General features: G+C 42.4%; 1 long non-coding RNA gene across 1 annotated transcript in view; it reads left to right on the top strand.

The window, feature by feature from the left end:
- The window catches only part of LOC144827467 (uncharacterized), a 175725-nt gene extending 157773 nt beyond the window's left edge, over positions 1-17952 (top strand). Inside the window, exon 3 of the long non-coding RNA XR_013610202.1 lies at positions 17876-17952. This is a non-coding gene — a long non-coding RNA (uncharacterized LOC144827467). The remainder of the gene's footprint in view (positions 1-17875) is intronic.
- The last annotated feature ends 232 nt before the right edge of the window (positions 17953-18184 follow it).

Raw genomic sequence — 18184 nt, 5'->3', positions numbered from 1 at the left:
GGAGCGAGATCGGCCTGTAGTTGGCCAGATCAGCGGGGTCCAATTGTTTTTTTTTGAGGAGGGCTTTAATTACCGCCCCCTTCTTGCTAGGAGGCACGGAGCCTTGGGACAGTGAGGCATTGATTAGCTGCAGAACTGGAGGAACAATCGCAGAGGCGACTGCTTTCAAAAACCTCATGGGAGCAGGGTCACGGGGAGAGCCACTTTTCATCTTGGCCAGAGTCTTTTCAACTTTGTCCGATGAGACCGCCCTAAAGGCATTAAGCTGTGGGCGAGGGTCGCCTACTGGGCAAGTGTCAGGTGTCACTTTGTCCCAGCAGGGTAGCTGGCTAGGCTGCGGAAGTGAAGCTAAGATGTGGGAGATTTTGGAGTCAAAGTATTTTGCAAGCTCATTACTCCTGTCCGGTAGGGCCCTGGTCAGTGAAGGGGGTTGTGGTACCTTTAGGAGTTCTTTGACGATGAGATAGGATTCTCTCGCGGAGTTTGTGGCCTTTTTTATCCTATTATCATAGTAAGAGGCCTTAGAGAGTTTTAAAGCAGTTTTGTATTCTCTCACAGTCCTCCGGTAGGAATCTTTATTAGAGTGGAGCCAGTCCTTCCTCCACAGTCGCTCCGCTTTTTTACATTCCTTGCGGAGGGCTCTGAGTTCCAGGCTAAACCAGGGGGCCGAGCCAGTCTTTCCGCTCTTGTCTTTGCAGGTTTTTATAGGTATAATAGAGTCGAGTGAGTCGGAAATCCACTTCCTGAAATTGCTATCAGCTACGACAGGGTCCCTCGAGGGGACGAGGGTCATCGATTCTAGTGCTCTGGCCCAGTCCTCAGTTGAGAGTCTGGACCATGCCCTGTCCAGGGTGTACGTGATGGACTTGGGGGGCTTCCTGAATTCTCCTGGCCAGAAAAGAGGAACAAAAAAATGGTCTGTCCAGGGGAGGGGGCAGGAAGGTTTGGCCTAGAGGATATGGACATTTGTAAAGACTGGGTCTAGCATGTGGCCCTTGATATGGGTGGCTCCGGTATTGGCCAGTTGGAGGCCATAGGCAGCCAAGTCTAGTATCAGGTCAGCAGGCCCTGTGTCTAGGGGATCATCAAAGTGAATATTGAGGTCCCCTAGTACAGTGAAGTTAGGTGTAGAGTGGGCAAGTGTTGAAATAGATTCTAGTAGGGAGCTAGCAAAGGGACCAACATGGCCGGGGGGGCGATACACCAGAAGATCTGCCAGAGAGGTTGTCGGGGCCAGATGGATGGTAAAATGGCAGCTCTCTGAGCCCGTGATGTGAGCATCGCTAATTCTGCATGAGAAGTGATCTCTGTGCAAAATGGCCAGCCCGCCCCCTCTACCAGAGGGACGTAATTGGGACTGGATAAGAAAGCCCGGCGCCAGAGCCAAGACCACATCCGAGTCCGAGTGTGTTGTGAGCTAAGTTTCCGTAAGAAACAGGATGTCTAGCTCATGGTCCACGAGCAGGTGGTTAATAAGCAGGGCGTGCATGGGGAGCGACCTACAGTTCAGTTCTGCTAGTTTCAGGCCAGAGTGTGAAATAGGTCCCTGAGTCAGATGTAAGTTGACCGAGTGACAGAGTACACAGTTTATGAAATGTCCATCTGAATCGTGTACATAATTACACTGTGGGTTCTTTGTGGGTCTGAGACTTAGTAGGACGCGACGCGCGTAACTCACCCTGTCGGTGTCCATGCCCGGCATGGGTTCTGGCCCTACGCCCGTTCGTGCGCGGACGGGCGCAGACGGGCTTGCCTTAGGCGCACCTTCGGCGCGCAATCGTCGCGCCCGCTGCGCGCGTCCGCTGCGCGTTTGTGGAGGGCACATTTCTAGTGAGGTGGGAGGGGGCATGGCCTGCGTCGGTGGGCGTGGCTTGTGCTCGCTCCGATTTTGGCGGCAAGAACTCCGACCCGCCGCAGCCCTGAAATCGGCAGCACGGGGAGTTCTCAACAGGTGAGGTGGGGGAGGGCTCTGGGATATCGTGCTACAATTTAAAGTGCAATTTACAATCAAAAGCCGTTTTAAAACAGTGCAACAATTTATCCAACATGAAATTTTAAAAGTATTCTTTAAAATCAGTTCTCGGGTGGAATAGTTAAAAAAGTGTTTCGTCTCCCGGCTATCTCGCCTCAGGAGTGGTTAGTCTCTGATAGCGGCCAGTGTAGAGCTCGCTTTTAAGGTCTAGCGAAGGGGGCGTGGCCTGTGTCGGTGGGCGTGGCTTGTGCTCGCTCCGATTTTGGCGCCAAGAACTCCGACCCGCCGCAGCCCTGAAATCGGCAGCGCGGGGAGTTCTCAACAGGTGAGGTGGGGGAGGGCTCTGGGATATCGTGCTACAATTTAAGGTGCAATTTACAATCAAAAGCAGTTTTAAAACAGTGCAACAATTTATCCAACATGAAATTTTAAAAGTATTCTTTAAAATCAGTTCTCGGGTGGAATAGTTAAAAAAGCGTTTCGTCTCCCGGCTATCTCGCCTCAGGAGTGGTTAGTCTAATAATGGTTGTGCGTACCCATACTGTTTCCTGCAATCAGGGTTTAAAAACTCGGTTCAGTAGGCCATACTGGGTCCTTTGAACTGGGTCATGCTGCATCGCTGTCGGCCTGAACTTGTGACGTTGTCCCGGTTCTCATGGATGATCAGATTTGCCCAATTGCCACTTTGTTCTTTTAAATGCTATTTTTTAAATTCAATATCTCCTGTTCTACTAATTAGATTTTTGTTGTCCTGGTCTTTTTTATTTATTGAAAAAGACCTTTATTTTAAGTCTTTTGTCGACTTCTATTGTGGTTTGTTTTTACTGTTTTGCTGTTTGAAGTGTTGCACAAATACTTTACACATTGCCTCTAAGTTAAGCCTGACTGCTCTTTGCCAAGCTACCAAGGAGGGGAGCAGAGGTTAATGTGGGGTCTGCTTGTGCTTTGCCCTGACAAGGATTGTGGTTGCTGCTTGACCAGTCAACCAACATCCCAATTTCTTACATAATTTTGACTCAACCCTAATAATATGTTCCACCATGATTCTTAATTTTGTGTCTGAAAATCTAGGATTCCTGCTTTCAGCCATTGTGCAGAAATTTAAAGTAAAAACTGCTGAAAATGTGTCTTTTACATTTGTCCAAAAAATAAAGATTATTACACTCAAATACTATTCAGCAATCCAAACAAACCCCTATGTTTTACAGCTTCACAACGGGAAAGGCAAAGGATCATGGTATTACCTGAGTTGTGTTTTATACTGTGGTGTGCAGGTGTGGAGAATGTGTGCATGCAGCTGTGTGAGCTATGCGTCCCATGAATATAGATGCTATGGAATAAAATGTCTGCAACATATTTCCTCTATTGCCAGCCTTTGTGTGTGAGGCAAACCCTGGCCCTCTCCCAAATTAGTTCTGACCAGTTCCCTGTGCTTCCTCGGTTTGACTCCTAAATGTCTACGGTGACAAAAGGCTGAGTGTCAAGGCCTTTTGTTTGTGTGCAGGCAAGGTATTTTGAAGTGTAATTTAGGGCTGGGTACAACTCTTCATAAGCCGTACTGCCAGTATGGATCATCCTGTCACTTTTAAACCTCTTTTGACACAATGTATTCAACTAATCAAAAACCTATCAACTAAAAACAGTCACAGTCTTGTCACTCGGTTTACAGTCAGAAATACACTGCAGATTTGGGCACAGAAAAACGAAGGGATATATTGACAATGAAACGGCAGATCATGGCGTTAAGCACAAAATGTTAACGCCGCGCTCCGCCATTCTAAAAACGATGGGATGAGTCGTATTTATAAATATACAGTTCATCCCTGTATTTTCCCTAGCACTGGCGCTAAATTAAGCTGCCTAGCACAAACGCAGGCATCCTTCCACCATAGTACGACGGTGCTTGCTTTGAGGGAATGATTGTGTCTGTGCAAGAATGCGTCCCTTGCTGCACAAAATAATCACAAATGGCGATTTTAAACTTCTGTGTGTGCTGCTTTGTGCAGCACACATAGAAGTTGCAAATCATAATTTTTTTTAAAATAATGGTTTATGCGTAGGAAGAGACACCTTCCTGCACATAAACAATCATTCATGGCATTTTGATGTTTCTATGTGTGCTATACAAGACAAAACACATAGAAAAAGCAAAAACAAGGAGAAATAACGTATTGATTCTTGTTTTGCCGTGTTAAGACCAGGTTTTCCCACCCTTGTAAATAGGAGGCATTGCCAAAATCAATGGGTTTCGTGGTGAAACGCCCACCGCAACACCCATTGCCCCTTTCACACTAAGTATTGCATGAAAGAGTGCCGTATTGACAAGGTGGCATTGACGCCGCCTTTTAGATAAGGCAAAGTCCCTGTCGTCAGAGAAATGTTGTTAAAAGTGACGTTACTGTGCGAATAGGGGCTTGTACAATGTGAAACAGTTCAATAAGTACCTCCGTACCTGCTCTCCATCTAGAGCTACACTATATAAAATGTAAAGAGCTAACCCAGTGCTTGTCAATGGCAAAAATAGCCTTACAACAGCGAAAAAAGTCTTTAGGATTTTTTTACTATATAAACGGTAAATCCACGTGTCCAACATTTTACATACCATATGCTTGCAGCTGTTAGGAGTCACTGTAGGGTTGATGTTTAAGTTAAAAAAATGAAGGTTTAAGATTTCTAAATATTTTTTTCGAGTTGGAAATGGCAGTTTACAACTGTGCGCTCCAGTGAGAATCCTATATGCATGTTTAAGAAGACTACTTGTTTGTCACCACAATGAGTGCTGCAGCACACTAATAGTATTTAATTTACAGGCCATGAGAACATGTAGAACCATTTTGTAGTGATTGACAAGTAAATTTAAGTTGCCAATTGGAGGCATGTCAATGGTACCATGTTTTAGGGAAAGAGCACAAGCACTTTTGCACTGATTAGCAAGTAAATTGGAATGGCAACAAACATGAGGTAAGAGACAGAAACAAAAATATGGTGGTGAGCTTGAAAAGAGTTTAGTTACAACTATGCCTGGGTAGACGTTTGATGTACCAAAGCTGACACAGTAGATCTATTGGGTGACATTTGAAAAAATGGCTGGGGTCCTACAGTCAATGCAAGCAGATTCACTCTTCACTCCAGGTTTCACACAGCTGAATTGTGTCTATTTTGTTTTACACAGGTCCTACACTGTACATATTTGTTGTACCAGGCACTTTTTCTGTGGTTACCAACCAGATTTTTGGTTGTTTTGTGCCAATTTATTGCATAATCTGTTTTTTGTTGACATTAGTACTCTGGGCACTTTTCCCCTGCAGATCAGTGGTACAATACATGTGCTTTAATCATGATTGGCACATGTGGTTCTCTTATTAAGTCCCTAGTAGATGATATCTTGTGCAACAATGGCCTGGAAATGTATAGGGACTAGGGACCTGTCACAAATATTGTGCCACCCACTACATTATCCCTAAAATAAAGCTGAGGTCTGCCATATACAGCCTGCTATGCAGTTTAAAATGCCTTTTTGACCTGGCATGTTAAACCACTTGCCAATCCTAAATCATGTTTTTTTACTACTTATAGGTCAACCCTTATAGTAGGCCCTAACAGCTCAGATGGCAGAATGCATGGTAACTAAAAAGTAGGACTTGTCTTTGTAATGGAAAAACATACTACTAGTAACTTTTTGCTACTTAGGCATTTCATTTGATCAAAAAAATTCTTGAACCCACCGCTTAGAGGGCAAGAAGAGGAGTTTTGATAGAACGCTTGAGGTCCTACTTAGGTTTTCTAGGAAACTCTGCGGCAGACTGACCGAGTCTCTTATTAACAGCTATACTGCCCGATGCTCTGCTGTGATTCTGTATGGTGCTGTGGTGTGGGGTTTCTGCAATTTGTCCACCCTACATAGAACTGAAAATGTATTTTTAGAAGAATATTATTGCCCCCCAGGCTTGCCTTCTATTATTTATCACCAGGAATTGTGATTAACTCCTCTGGCGGACCGCATACAAAGCGCACCTATGATGTTATGGCACTCAATTTGGGTCAATGAAGAACCGTCCCTCAACCGGGAAAGAATCCAAGATTGTTTAAACTGTGACCATGAATAGAAAATACCATGGCTCAGCTATGTGAAGACCCAGCTGACTCACAAGGGGAGGCAGCATTTCTTCATAAACTCTTAGCTTACTATCTCTGATACAAAATCCCTACTAAAAAGAGATGTTTTAAATATTCATTGAGAATACAAGGAGGCAGCAAAAAGCAGGTAGTTGAGTATTTACCCTTGATCACGACCAAACAAATTGAGCACTATCTTTTGTATCCTTTTAGCCATTTTAAAATCTTTTATCTTACTAGATTCAGATTTGGCCCTGCTCACCTATTGGTCTTGTATCCGAGTCAAACATATCACAAGGCCCTTTTGGATCCATTCTCCTGTGACTGTAAATCATGCCAGAACATGCTGCACTTTCTGTCCTTCTTCGAGTTATACAATAAACCACGCCAGGAATACATTTGACCACTTTTGAGGGTTTTGAATATCAAAAAATGTAGGCCAGGTTTGTTCTAGCTCCGACTACTCCAATCAGAATACATTTGCAAAATTATATATAGATTTTTTTTCTTCTGCTATGCGCTTAAGGAGGTTAGTTGGAAAATAATTGGTCTGGTACTGTTAATTACACATTATTCCACTTTACGAATGACTGTCACTAAGGCAGCATCTATTGGTTGGCCAAATTTTAAATCTCTCCTGTAAGTCATTGACATTAAGAAAATTAATTATACTTGATTGAAACCTGTCAGCTTCACTGGAAAGCTATTATGCACTTAATCTATTGTTTACAAGTCCTAGTTTACATACTGTTGTTTAGCCAGGAAAGTTTGCACAAAAAAAAGGCACTAGGCACTTTGAAAAGCAATTGTTTGACTGCCGAGTTCCGGTGTTGCATTTTTTTTTAAAAACGGACAACTGTCCTGATGCAGCTGAAAGTTGATAATTGATTACACTTTATTCATGTGCTGCACCTGGGTTAGCTGCTCAAGGTTGGTTTTGTCTTTTTTTCAGCTATTTTGTATTTGTGTGTGTATATGTGACTTTTATGGTTTACCAAAAAACAAATACAGTTTTATGAACTGAACGGAACTGTACCACTAGTGTAGGCCTAGCCTTTCCATAAACTAACACAGTCTTACCTTATTTCAACTAATTATTTCTAAAATGAGTGTGTGAAGGAATAAGAGAATTCTTCTTCCAGTCCTGTAGCTCATCATTTTAAATCATATTTAATGTGAAAGTCGAATCTATATTCTAATTTTGATAATACCAATTTTCTATACTTTCCATTCTCATGCAGAATGTTTCAGAAGTTTGCCTGAGAACTTCTAGCTGCGCTGAGAGATAAAATGGCTCCCAATATTTGGCGCAGACAATGGAAATAGTGGCTGGTTGTGGAAAGAAGTGATGTATCCTGGAAAAATGAGTGGGAATGGCATTGGGTCATCTAGGAAATAAGCAAACAACTCACTGAGTTAGTTGCATTCCTGGATGGCATACACTCTACTGTATCTGTCGTACTGAGAGTACAACATAGCCCCCTTAGACAGCACTGCCTCCCACCTACCACCTCCTAGCCCACCATTTCTGCATCATTCCTCTAGCCTATGGGTCTCAAGGTGCAGGGACTGTTGGGAAGATTAAGCAAGCTATTGCCCAGACTCACATGGTGCTAGACTGAGCTGCTGCCAGCGATCGAACCGTTAGAAGCGTGAGCCCCATGCTCCAAAGTCAGCCACCCTAGCCACTGTGCCACACCTCTCCCCTGCCTCACGCACTCCCCCTCCTAAACCCATCCTAAAATCTTTGAGGTGCCTTAGCAACACCAGCTAATTTATGAGGAGGACTATTAGCACAATGCTTATTAGGAGGCAAGAAGAGAGTGTGAACAATATTGTACATAGTTATATTTTATGTTACATTTTATTATGAAGCGATATAAAAGGGGATGATGGACAGAGCGTCTGAGCAAATCAAACACTCACCCCCAGTCAACTGATCTGGGTTTAATCCATCACCATTCTTTAGCCCACTCAGCCACCCCATTTCAGACATGGCTATATGCAAATCAGTCTGACCCTGTGCCTCATGGGAACAGTGCAGCCCGAACTGCCAAGCCATGTCTTCCATGGACCAGAAACAAGCATCCTGGGACCGGTTTCGGATTCATAATCCTCATCAGCCAGGCTATCTTGAATCCAGTGGCCAAGTGAGCAAGGGACTCACGTCTGAGCAAACCCAGCCACACTTAGGGCGAACAAAACGATACAAAAGGGGATGATGGACGGAGCGTCTGAGCAAATCAAACACTCACCCCCAGTCAACTGATCTGGGTTTAATCCATCACCATTCTTTAGCCCACTCAGCCACCCCATTTCAGACATGGCTATATGCAAATCAGTCTGACCCTGTGCCTCATGGGAACAGTGCAGCCCGAACTGCCAAGCCATGTCTTCCATGGACCGGAAACAAGCATCCTGGGACCGGTTTCGGATTCATAATCCTCATCAGCCAGGCTATCTTGAATCCAGTGGCCAAGTGAGCAAGGGACTCACGTCTGAGCATACCCTGCCACACTTAGGAGGAACAAAGCGATACAAAAGGGGATGATGAACGGAGCGTCTGAGCAAATCAAACACTCACCTCCAGTCAACTGATCTGGGTTTAATCCATCACCATTCTTTAGCCCACTCAGCCACCCCATTTCAGACATGGGTATATGCAAATCAGTCTGACCCTGTGCCTCATGGGAACAGTGCAGCCCGAACTGCCAAGCCATGTCTTCCATGGACCGGAAACAAGCATCCTGGGACCGGTTTCGGATTCATAATCCTCATCAGCCAGGCTATCTTGAATCCAGTGGCCAAGTGAGCAAGGGACTCACGTCTGAGCATACCCTGCCACACTTAGGGCGAACAAAGCGATACAAAAGGGGATGATGGACGGAGCGTCTGTGCAAATCAAACACTCACCCCCAGTCAACTGATCTGGGTTTAATCCATCACCATTATTTAGCCCACTCAGCCACCCCATTTCAGACATGGCTATATGCAAATCAGTCTGACCCTGTGCCTCATGGGAACAGTGCAGCCCGAACTGCCAAGCCATGTCTTCCATGGACCGGAAACAAGCATCCTGGGACTGGGTTGGAAAACTTTATTATAGTAATAAATAACTCAGACCTGACAAATGCCTGGAAGAACTGGAGTTATAGCATAAGCCCTGCAGGCCCTTCTCAGCGTTATATGGAGGGAACTGAACTTAACGCGCCACTGAGTGATTTGGAATAGGTAATGGGGCATCCAAATGGCATAAAATTGGCCTCTTGGAATATAAATGGTCTCCTTACACCGTTAAAGCAGGAATTTTTGAAAACAATGAGATCATCTGTATACAAGAGACCTGGCTTTGTGGAGATCCCCCTGTCGTTGAAGGGTTTCGACAAATTTACCGTCCAGGGATAAAATCTAGATCTGGCCGCGATGCAGGTGGATTATTGATTTTATTATCTACAAAAATAGTGAGTAGGTTATCCCAAGTACTTGTGACGTGTAAGTGGCTTTTGGGCTGTAGGATATCTACAACGTTTGCTGATAAAAAATATGAAAATATGTTGATCCTAAATGTTTATATGCAATTGGGTTCAGAGGAAGAATATGGGGTCGAAATTGGACATTTTAAGAATGATTTGGATTCGTTTTGCGATAAGTATGGGACTGATTTGATTTTGTTGGTGGGAGATTTTAACCATTGGTACACAGAAATTTTGGATTCATACAACATAAAAAAAACAGAGTTTTATGAAAATATAATACCGACTGATGCTGCTAAGCTGGGAAATTTTCTAGCGTCAAAAAGCCTTTTCTGCTTGAACGGTAGGCTAGCTCAAGACTGTCCGGCAAAGAAAACCTTCAAATATGGGACTCAAAATTGCACTATCGATTATGTTTTCATGCTGGCATGGAACTTTGAACTAGTAACAGATTTTAGGATTAGCCCATCGGAATGTAGTAACCATAATTTAATAAAATTTGAGTTAGTAATATCTCCACAGGCTGACTGTGACAAAGTCATTCCACAAGAGATGGATTATCCGAAGCAGATAACTACCCGTTTTTCAGATGTATTTATAGGTTAACTAGACTGCAACGTAATATTAAGTTAGGATGTGTGAGCGGCCACAATTTATCATGGTATGTTGGTAAATTAGATCAAGTAGTCAAATGTATAAGTATAGAATTAAGAATAGATGCAAGGGCACCCAAGGTTAAAGAAAAGATGCAGTCCAAACAGGGAAATTGGTTTAATATTGATTGTTTAAAAAAGAAAAGAGAACTAAGGAGAGAAGAGCGTAGCCTACGTAAAAATCTTGACCCGGCTTGGGCTGAAAATCTCACCAAGATAAAGAGGGAATATACCTCACTACTTCGTAATGCTAAAAGGATTCATAAAGAAACATGCTGGGGAAAATTATTGGAGGCAATAGAATCTAAGAATATCCGTCAGTTCTGGATGCTAATTAAATCAGCTACAGAACCTTCTATTGCCCAAATGAACTGCGTAGTGGAAGAGGGGGCCTGGGTAGAGGGGGCCTGGGTAGACTAACTACAGGAATTATTTTCCCCAAGGAGGTAAACTGGAGAGGAGAGATCAAGGGATTGCAGAGACCTAGTAGAGAATCTAAAATTAGATTTCTCTACGGTTAATGTGCTTAGTACAATAAGGACTTTGAACTTAACAAGAGCAGCAGGCCCAGATAACCCACCATCCCTAATAATAAATTCAAACCAGACCTGGTAGGCAGAATTCTTTTCTAAGATGTTTCTAGTAATCTTAGAAGAAGGGAAGATTCCCATAAATTGGAAGGGTGCAATAATTAGGCCGATTCACAAGAAAGGGGGCGTACATGCCCCAAAGAATTACAGACTTATTAACCTATTAGATATAGGAGAAATGATCTTTGTGAAAATAATATTAAGTAAATTAAAAGACTGTGTAGAGCAGCGATCTATTGTGTGAGTCGAACAAGGAGGGTTTAAAGAAGGTCACTCCACTATAGATCATTGCTTTGCCCTGTGGGCATTCGCCAGGAAATGGAGAGAGCAAAATAGTAAACTGTTCTGCTGCTTTGTCGATTTCCGGGCGGCTTTTGATTCTGTGGACCATAATAGCCTCTGGGAAGTCCTGGAAAAATATAGAAAACCAGAGGGCATTTTTAATATTTTAAAAGAGTTACACAGTGGCAACTGGGCCCAAGTCATTAGAGATACAAAGGGGTCACTAACTCACAAAATACCGTTAAAGAATGCCCTTAGACAGGGGTGCGTTTTGGCACCTCTGCTTTTTTCAATTTTTCTAGCAGATCTTCCTGCAGTGCTAGAAATAGAAAGAAGTGCAAGTCCGCGTATGAATGGAAAAAAAGTGGCTTGTCTTTTATACACTGATGATCTGGTGATCCTTGACCAAACGGAAATGTGTTTAAAAATTACTGTGATTAAAAGTTTTTAATTGTTAATATGGAAAAAACAAAGGTCCTAAAATTTGGGAAGAGCTTTAAAAATAAAATTTAATTGATTTCTAGGATGAGATAAATTAGAAATAGTAAATGAATATAAATATCTAGGCCTTTGTTTTGATAGTGCATTGAAGTGGGGTACCCATTTGGCGGCACAAGCTGCAAAAGCCTTCTCGTCAGATTGTGGCCTGAAAAAGTTTAACAAAGAATATGGCGATTTGTCACATAGACCCATGTTAAATGCATTTGCAGCTATGATCCTCCCGCAAGTTCTGTATGGTGCAGAAGTGCCTCCTATTTATAATGGAAACCATACGAGCGGCCTTGGATCAGGGCAAGAAGGCTGTCCTGATCCTCTTAGATTTATCTGCGGTGCTTGATACTGTGTCCCATGACATTCTTTTGAACCGCTTGGCATCGGCAGGCATAGCAGGAACCGTATTAGAGTGGCTAAAAAATGTTTTAACGCACAGGCGCCAAATAACCACGTTGGGGCAGTTCTGCTCAGAGGAAAAGTCACTGAAGACGGGGGTATCACAGGGCTCATGTTTGAGCCCTAGGCTGTTCAATCTTTATATGGTCCCCCTGATCAAGCTAATTGCCTCCTTTGACATCAGCACAATTGCGTATGCTGATGATACGCAGCTGGTCTTAATTCTGGACAAAGATATGGCGAATGCAGAACTAAACCTTAAAAACTGTTTGGCAGCAACATTTACTTGGATGAAAAGCAATCATCTGAAGTGTAATTCCGCTAAAACGGAAATTTTGGCATTTGGGCTTAATAACTCCTTCACCCCTCAGAAATGGTGGCCAGAGGATACGGAAACATCTCCAAGCACAATTAGTGCAGCACGAAATTTGGGGATAAAATTTGATGATACCCTCTCTTTTAAACAGCAAGTGGGGGCAGTAGCGGGCTCCTGCTTTAACATCATAAAGGGGCTGAGGAAATTTTTCGATCTGCTCCCACTGTCAGCCAGGCGAACGGTGGCTGTGGCACTAATTACATCCGGACTGGATTACTGTAACAGCCTGTATGCAGGAGCCCATAAATCGGCCCTTCACAGGCTCCAGATGGTCCAACACGCGGCTGCACGACTGGTGCTTAGGTGGCACAGAAGGTCCTCAGCCTCAGCAGCATTGGATGCCCTGCACTGGCTCCCTATTCATAAACGTATTTTGTTTAAGGTCCTAACCATCACCTATAGGGCCTTTCACATGCAGGGCCCGATGTATCTACGTAAAAAGTTTGCGAGATACTATCCTTCCAGAATGCTCAGGTCTGCCTCAGCCAATTTACTGATTGTTCCTAAATTTAGACTCTCAACGAAGGGAGGAAAATCCCTGGCAGTGATCGGCGCGAGGGCATGGAACAAAAACCCTGACCAGTTGAGTCAGATGACAACCGAGCAGAGTTTCAGGAAAGCCCTCAAAACTTGGATCTATGGTCTCTCAGAGCAAGCTTGCAAAGCATTAGGTTGAATTCCATCTCTCCTCAGGTTGGATAGTTCAGCTGCAGTACATCTACGCAGCGGACTCGGAGTCTTAGCGCCAAGATGCTCCTTGGAGTGAAAGTGCGCTATATAAATGTCCTATCACATCACATATATTTGAGTGCTAAGAGAGGGTGGTTTCGTGAAGAAGGAAAGATTTTAAAAATGCTGCTGTTTTTACCAAATAGTATCATGATCCAAGCAATTAGGATGGAGGCAGGGCTAACAGCCTGGAATATATTGACCCAAATATCTTTATTAAGATTTTGGAAACACCAGGAGCTAGGCGGCGTGCAAAAGGTCTCAACATGGTGCAGAGAGGAAATCCAAACTAGTAGTCTTGGTTGGGCACGGGATGTCAGGAAAACCCTCCAGACTGTAGCAGGGCACCTAGAGTTGAGCCTTTTGCACCCATCCCTGGACATAGTCTTTACAAAGAAAATGCTTAGGGATCAAGGGCTCCAATACTCAAGATCACATGACCTTGATTATTTGAGGGTGAAAAAATCATTTAACTGGGTAAGGAGTGCATGGGAAAAGGAGGCCGGGTTTCTATATTTGGATTTTTTACTGAATAAATGGCTAAGACATGAAATCCTACGGGCCTGTGTGGGTATTAACCCTTAGAAGATGGAAAGGGAAATAAATGCTGCACTGTTCCAAGCAGACGGTATTTGTACATGTGGCCTAGGAATAAGAAATGACATTCTGCATATATTGCTTGATTGCACATTGATTTTAGCAATACAGAAAGTATTTTTATGTCCAATATTTTTAAAATATAAGGTGCACTCACGTGCTCAAGCGGCTAGTCTTCTTGCGGATATGTCATCCATAGAAATTACAATTGCTTTGGGGAAGTTCTTGAAAGCGACACAGGGCTTTGTAAAGTAGAAATTAAAAGAAGGAAGCTGATTTTAAAACGTTTTAGAAGTACTGTTAATATTGAGAATTTTATGGGTTTATAATTTTGTAAATTGTGTTAACATGAATTGTGTTTTAGGTATGTTATCGCTATGTTATGTGGATTCCAAAGTTTGTCTATGGTTTTAGAGACTATGGTCTAAATAAACATTGTTATCTCTCTCTCTCAAAAAAAAAAAGTATGTAGTACAAAACGGTGTTAAATAGTGCTCCTCAAATTCCACAAAATGTAATGGTTGTAGATTAACCTACTTGTTCAGTCTTAATTAACTGTAGGTCAGCCGAGAAAACCACAGGGCAAGTATGACTATCCAAGATCCCTGCACTGCAAGTGTATTATAATTACAAGACAGGATAACTGGACCACTGGCAGTCAGTGTAAAATAAATTAAATTGAAACTGACCAAAAAAATGTCAATGTCATTGCAACATGAAAATGTACAGTTGAGCCTGAGAGTCCTAGTCGCAAATTATGGGACCTCCCACAAGCCCAAGTTACTTCACAATGTCTAAGCTAATAAGGAATTTTGAGGCAAAAATGTATAATATTAACAAACAATTACAGCTAAGGAAAAAGAGATTTCAACAAAAAAAGCATACATTCATCACAATATCAGAATCTCTTTGCTGTCGATGGAACCAACAGTCTCTTGCAGTACTCTCTGTCCAGCTCAGTAGAGCTGCGCTCCGGCAGAATCTAAAGTATCACTGCTCCCCATCGGCAATGAAGAACAACTGCTTGTGCCATTGAGCAACCAGTCAAAATAAGCCATTCATACATGAAAAAATGTTTAAAACTGAAAAATTTACAAATAAAAGAGAATTAAATTCATAAACCACTTCAAAAATGAAACAACAATATAAAAAACAATTGAAATAGATACCACGTGGCACAGCGCTCATGTGCAGCCACGAAAATACTATCGTAATCCCAAGGATGTCGTGGACAAGTTCTTCTAATTCAACAATATCCTGAGGATGCAAAAACAATTCCTTCTAAGAAAACGTAACTCATATATCAAGTGTCTGCAAGGCATCAACAGTGTCATTTGCCAATATCAAAGATGTTCGAACATGATGCGTACAAGGGGGCACCAAGGGTCTCAACGGGCCCCGGAAGTTTGAATTTAAAAGCAGAAAAAGGAGCTTCAACGCTTGAATTGCGAAGATTGTCGCAAGCCGTGGCACGATGCGCAAGCGCTGCAACATGAGTGCTCCTGTGAAAATTGAGAATGAGTGACAAGTACAGTAATCTTATATACCAAAGATGCCTTTAATTGGGGGATACAAAAAGTCATTTCTTAACATAAAAAGAACTGCAATATGCGATGCTGTTCCTGTTGTTAATGGAACTGGAGAAGAGCTAATTTGAGCATGATTGTAAAGTAGTAAACATGTTGTCATATTAACAAGGTACTCATGCATTCAAGAAAGGCACACATTCAACACCTAAGTTGTCATAGACAGAACAAAGCTTAGTTGGTCATGAACTTTGTGTTATGTTAGACTCAGCAATAATGATAGGTCAGAAGAAGTTACATAGAGCAGACCTGTCTAAATGCATCGTAGAGAACATCATACTCTGTGGCAGTTTAATACATTTAATGACCTTTTAGAAGAATTATGTGCCCATAACATCTATATAAACTTGCTAAAACATGGCAGCATACATATACATACGATCAAAGTCTACTCAATACCAATTCAATGTAGAGCAAGATAATTGCATTCCTCTAGTGTGCTGAGACTTTTGCTAATGCTATCACATTTCAAAATCTGGTGACATGCTGCTCTATTCGACATCATTTGAATTTTCCCACCCCTAAGGGGTTTTCATATCAGTTCAATGACCTGCAATCTAATCCCAGAGTGAGGTTATGATCACGAAAATTCAACACCAGAGTGGCAATAAGAGTTCTGCACCTATGCAACTCCTATGTTGTGAAAGGCAAGACTTACATTTTTGAGTTGTCGTCCCCCTATAGTTGAGATTACATGGCCACCAGATTGAATAAACAACATGCAGGGAGTTACAATTAGTACGGTTCCTTAAACTGTAAACAATGTTAGCATGCAGAAACTGTATAGTATTAGTAACAGAGTCGCACATGAAAACGTTGCGACATTTGAAATGACCAAGGATTTTGGTAAGGCCCCTTGAAGGCACCAAGTCCAGGGAATTGGTTTTAGACAAGGAGGCACGCACTAAATGGTCCTTTATATTAGGGCCCTTTTTACATGAGAAAAGAGACAAGTCATTGTAGATGCCAATGGATTGCATCAAGGGACAATGGGCCATATGTTTGAAGCAAATTCGCATTTGCAAACGCCGACATTCTGCGAATGCGAATTTGCCAAATGGTATGTATAAAGGAAAATCTGGTGCAAAACAAGGAATCACAAAATTTGCGATTCCTTATTTTACAATTGCATTTAACGAATCGCAAATTTTGCGATTCCTTAAATGCAATGTATGAAGCAAAAAAAATGCTAATTGTCCTTAAGGAATCGCAAATTACCACCAACTTCAAGTTGGTGGTAATTTGCGAACAGGGCCGGACTGGCTACCGGGCATTTTGGTGTGCTGCCGAGCTCGGACCGATTTCGTTGATGGGGACCTGCGTGTGCTGAACAAAGTTTGTTTTGCTTTTTTTATTTCAAAAGGCACGTGGGTCCCCATCAACAAAATCAGCCCCCACAGCAGAGTAATTAGCCCCCAGCTATGCAGCACACAAAAACGCCCGGTAGCCAGTCCGGCCCTGTTTGCGAATTCCTTGAAAAATGCACATTTTTGCATTTTTCAAAGTGCCATGTGACGCACATACATGCCCTTAGGGCATGTATGTGCGCCACATGTGCACCCATGCTTATTTCAGGGGTGCAACAGGGTGTCCTTTGGACACCCCTGCACCCTTGAAATTATTCTCAATTTGCGATTCTCAAATTGCGAATCGCAAATTGAGAATAACTTCCCATTCATTCCTATGGGCCTCCTGGCCCATAGAAATGAATGTGAAAGTATTCCTTAATTGCGATTCGCAATTTGCAAATCGCAATTAAGGAATACTAAGAATTCGAAAAAAAAATGCGAATTTGTACATACATCCCAATTTGCGATTCTGAAATAGCGATTTCTAAAATATCGCTATTTCAGAATCGCAAATCAGGTTGATGACACATATGGCCCAATGTTTCCTTACAATTTTAGTCAGAGCATTACTTTGCATACCAAAAGTAGTCACTAGCCTCTCCAATGTTTTTTTTAAAGATCTTTTAATTAGGCATAAAGGGTATCCTCTGTCCTCCAATGTTTGGGCTAAAATATTAGCCTCATGAAAATAGTCCCTTCTGAATTTGCAATTATTTCTGATAAAAAGAAACTTTCGAATTGAAGCCCAAACTTCAGACCGTTTGGATGATGGCTTTTGTACTGAAGTATAGTATTACGGGCAGTAGGCTTTGTGTAAAATTTAGCGGCATGTTTGTAAGAGCTAAATATTCAATCATTTTATTACTTTAGTCAAAGGTAAAGTTCAGGATAGGTGTACAAGAGTTAAACCACTCCAGATAAATGGTAGGGTTGATTTTTCTCCTCTCTAAATGAATTATATTTGTCAATGTAGTACCTCCAATGGAGCACATTGTCGAACCAAGGATTCACAATGCTATCATATGTGTTTTTCTTTTCAAAATTGCCCACAAACAATTTACCAACATTGGGGACATAAAAAGTGCCCTTACATGTCTCCTTAATGTTTAAAAATTATTGCCCACCAAACCGTCAAAAGATCACAAATGGCGAGTTTGGAGAGGTATACCTGCTAGGTAATTGTTTGGCACACACAAACAGTAGTATGAAATGTCTGTACTTGCAGTATCTTACTAAACATCCACATACTTTATCCCTGCAGGAGACAGTGCCTATGCCGTGCGGGACTACATCCTCACACCCTACCTCAATCCATCCACAGCTGCTGAGCGGAGGCACAACACTGCCTAGGGAGCCCCAAGAGCCACCATTGAGAGGACCTTTGGAATCCGCAAAAGCCGGTTTCGGTGTCTCCATAAGAGTGGAGGTACCCTACAGTACAGCCCGGAGACGTGTTGCAAGATTGTGGTGGCCTGGGCAATGCAGATTCTGATATGTCCCAAAAGGATGGACACAGATATGTCATGAGAATTTGAGCACAAAAAACATACTATGCAAAGGTTAAACCATA

Source organism: Lissotriton helveticus, chromosome 4_1 (genome assembly GCF_964261635.1).
Source record: "Lissotriton helveticus chromosome 4_1, aLisHel1.1, whole genome shotgun sequence".
NCBI classification, from domain to species: domain Eukaryota; kingdom Metazoa; phylum Chordata; class Amphibia; order Caudata; family Salamandridae; genus Lissotriton; species Lissotriton helveticus.
This window is presented reverse-complemented; position numbering and strand designations above follow the sequence as displayed.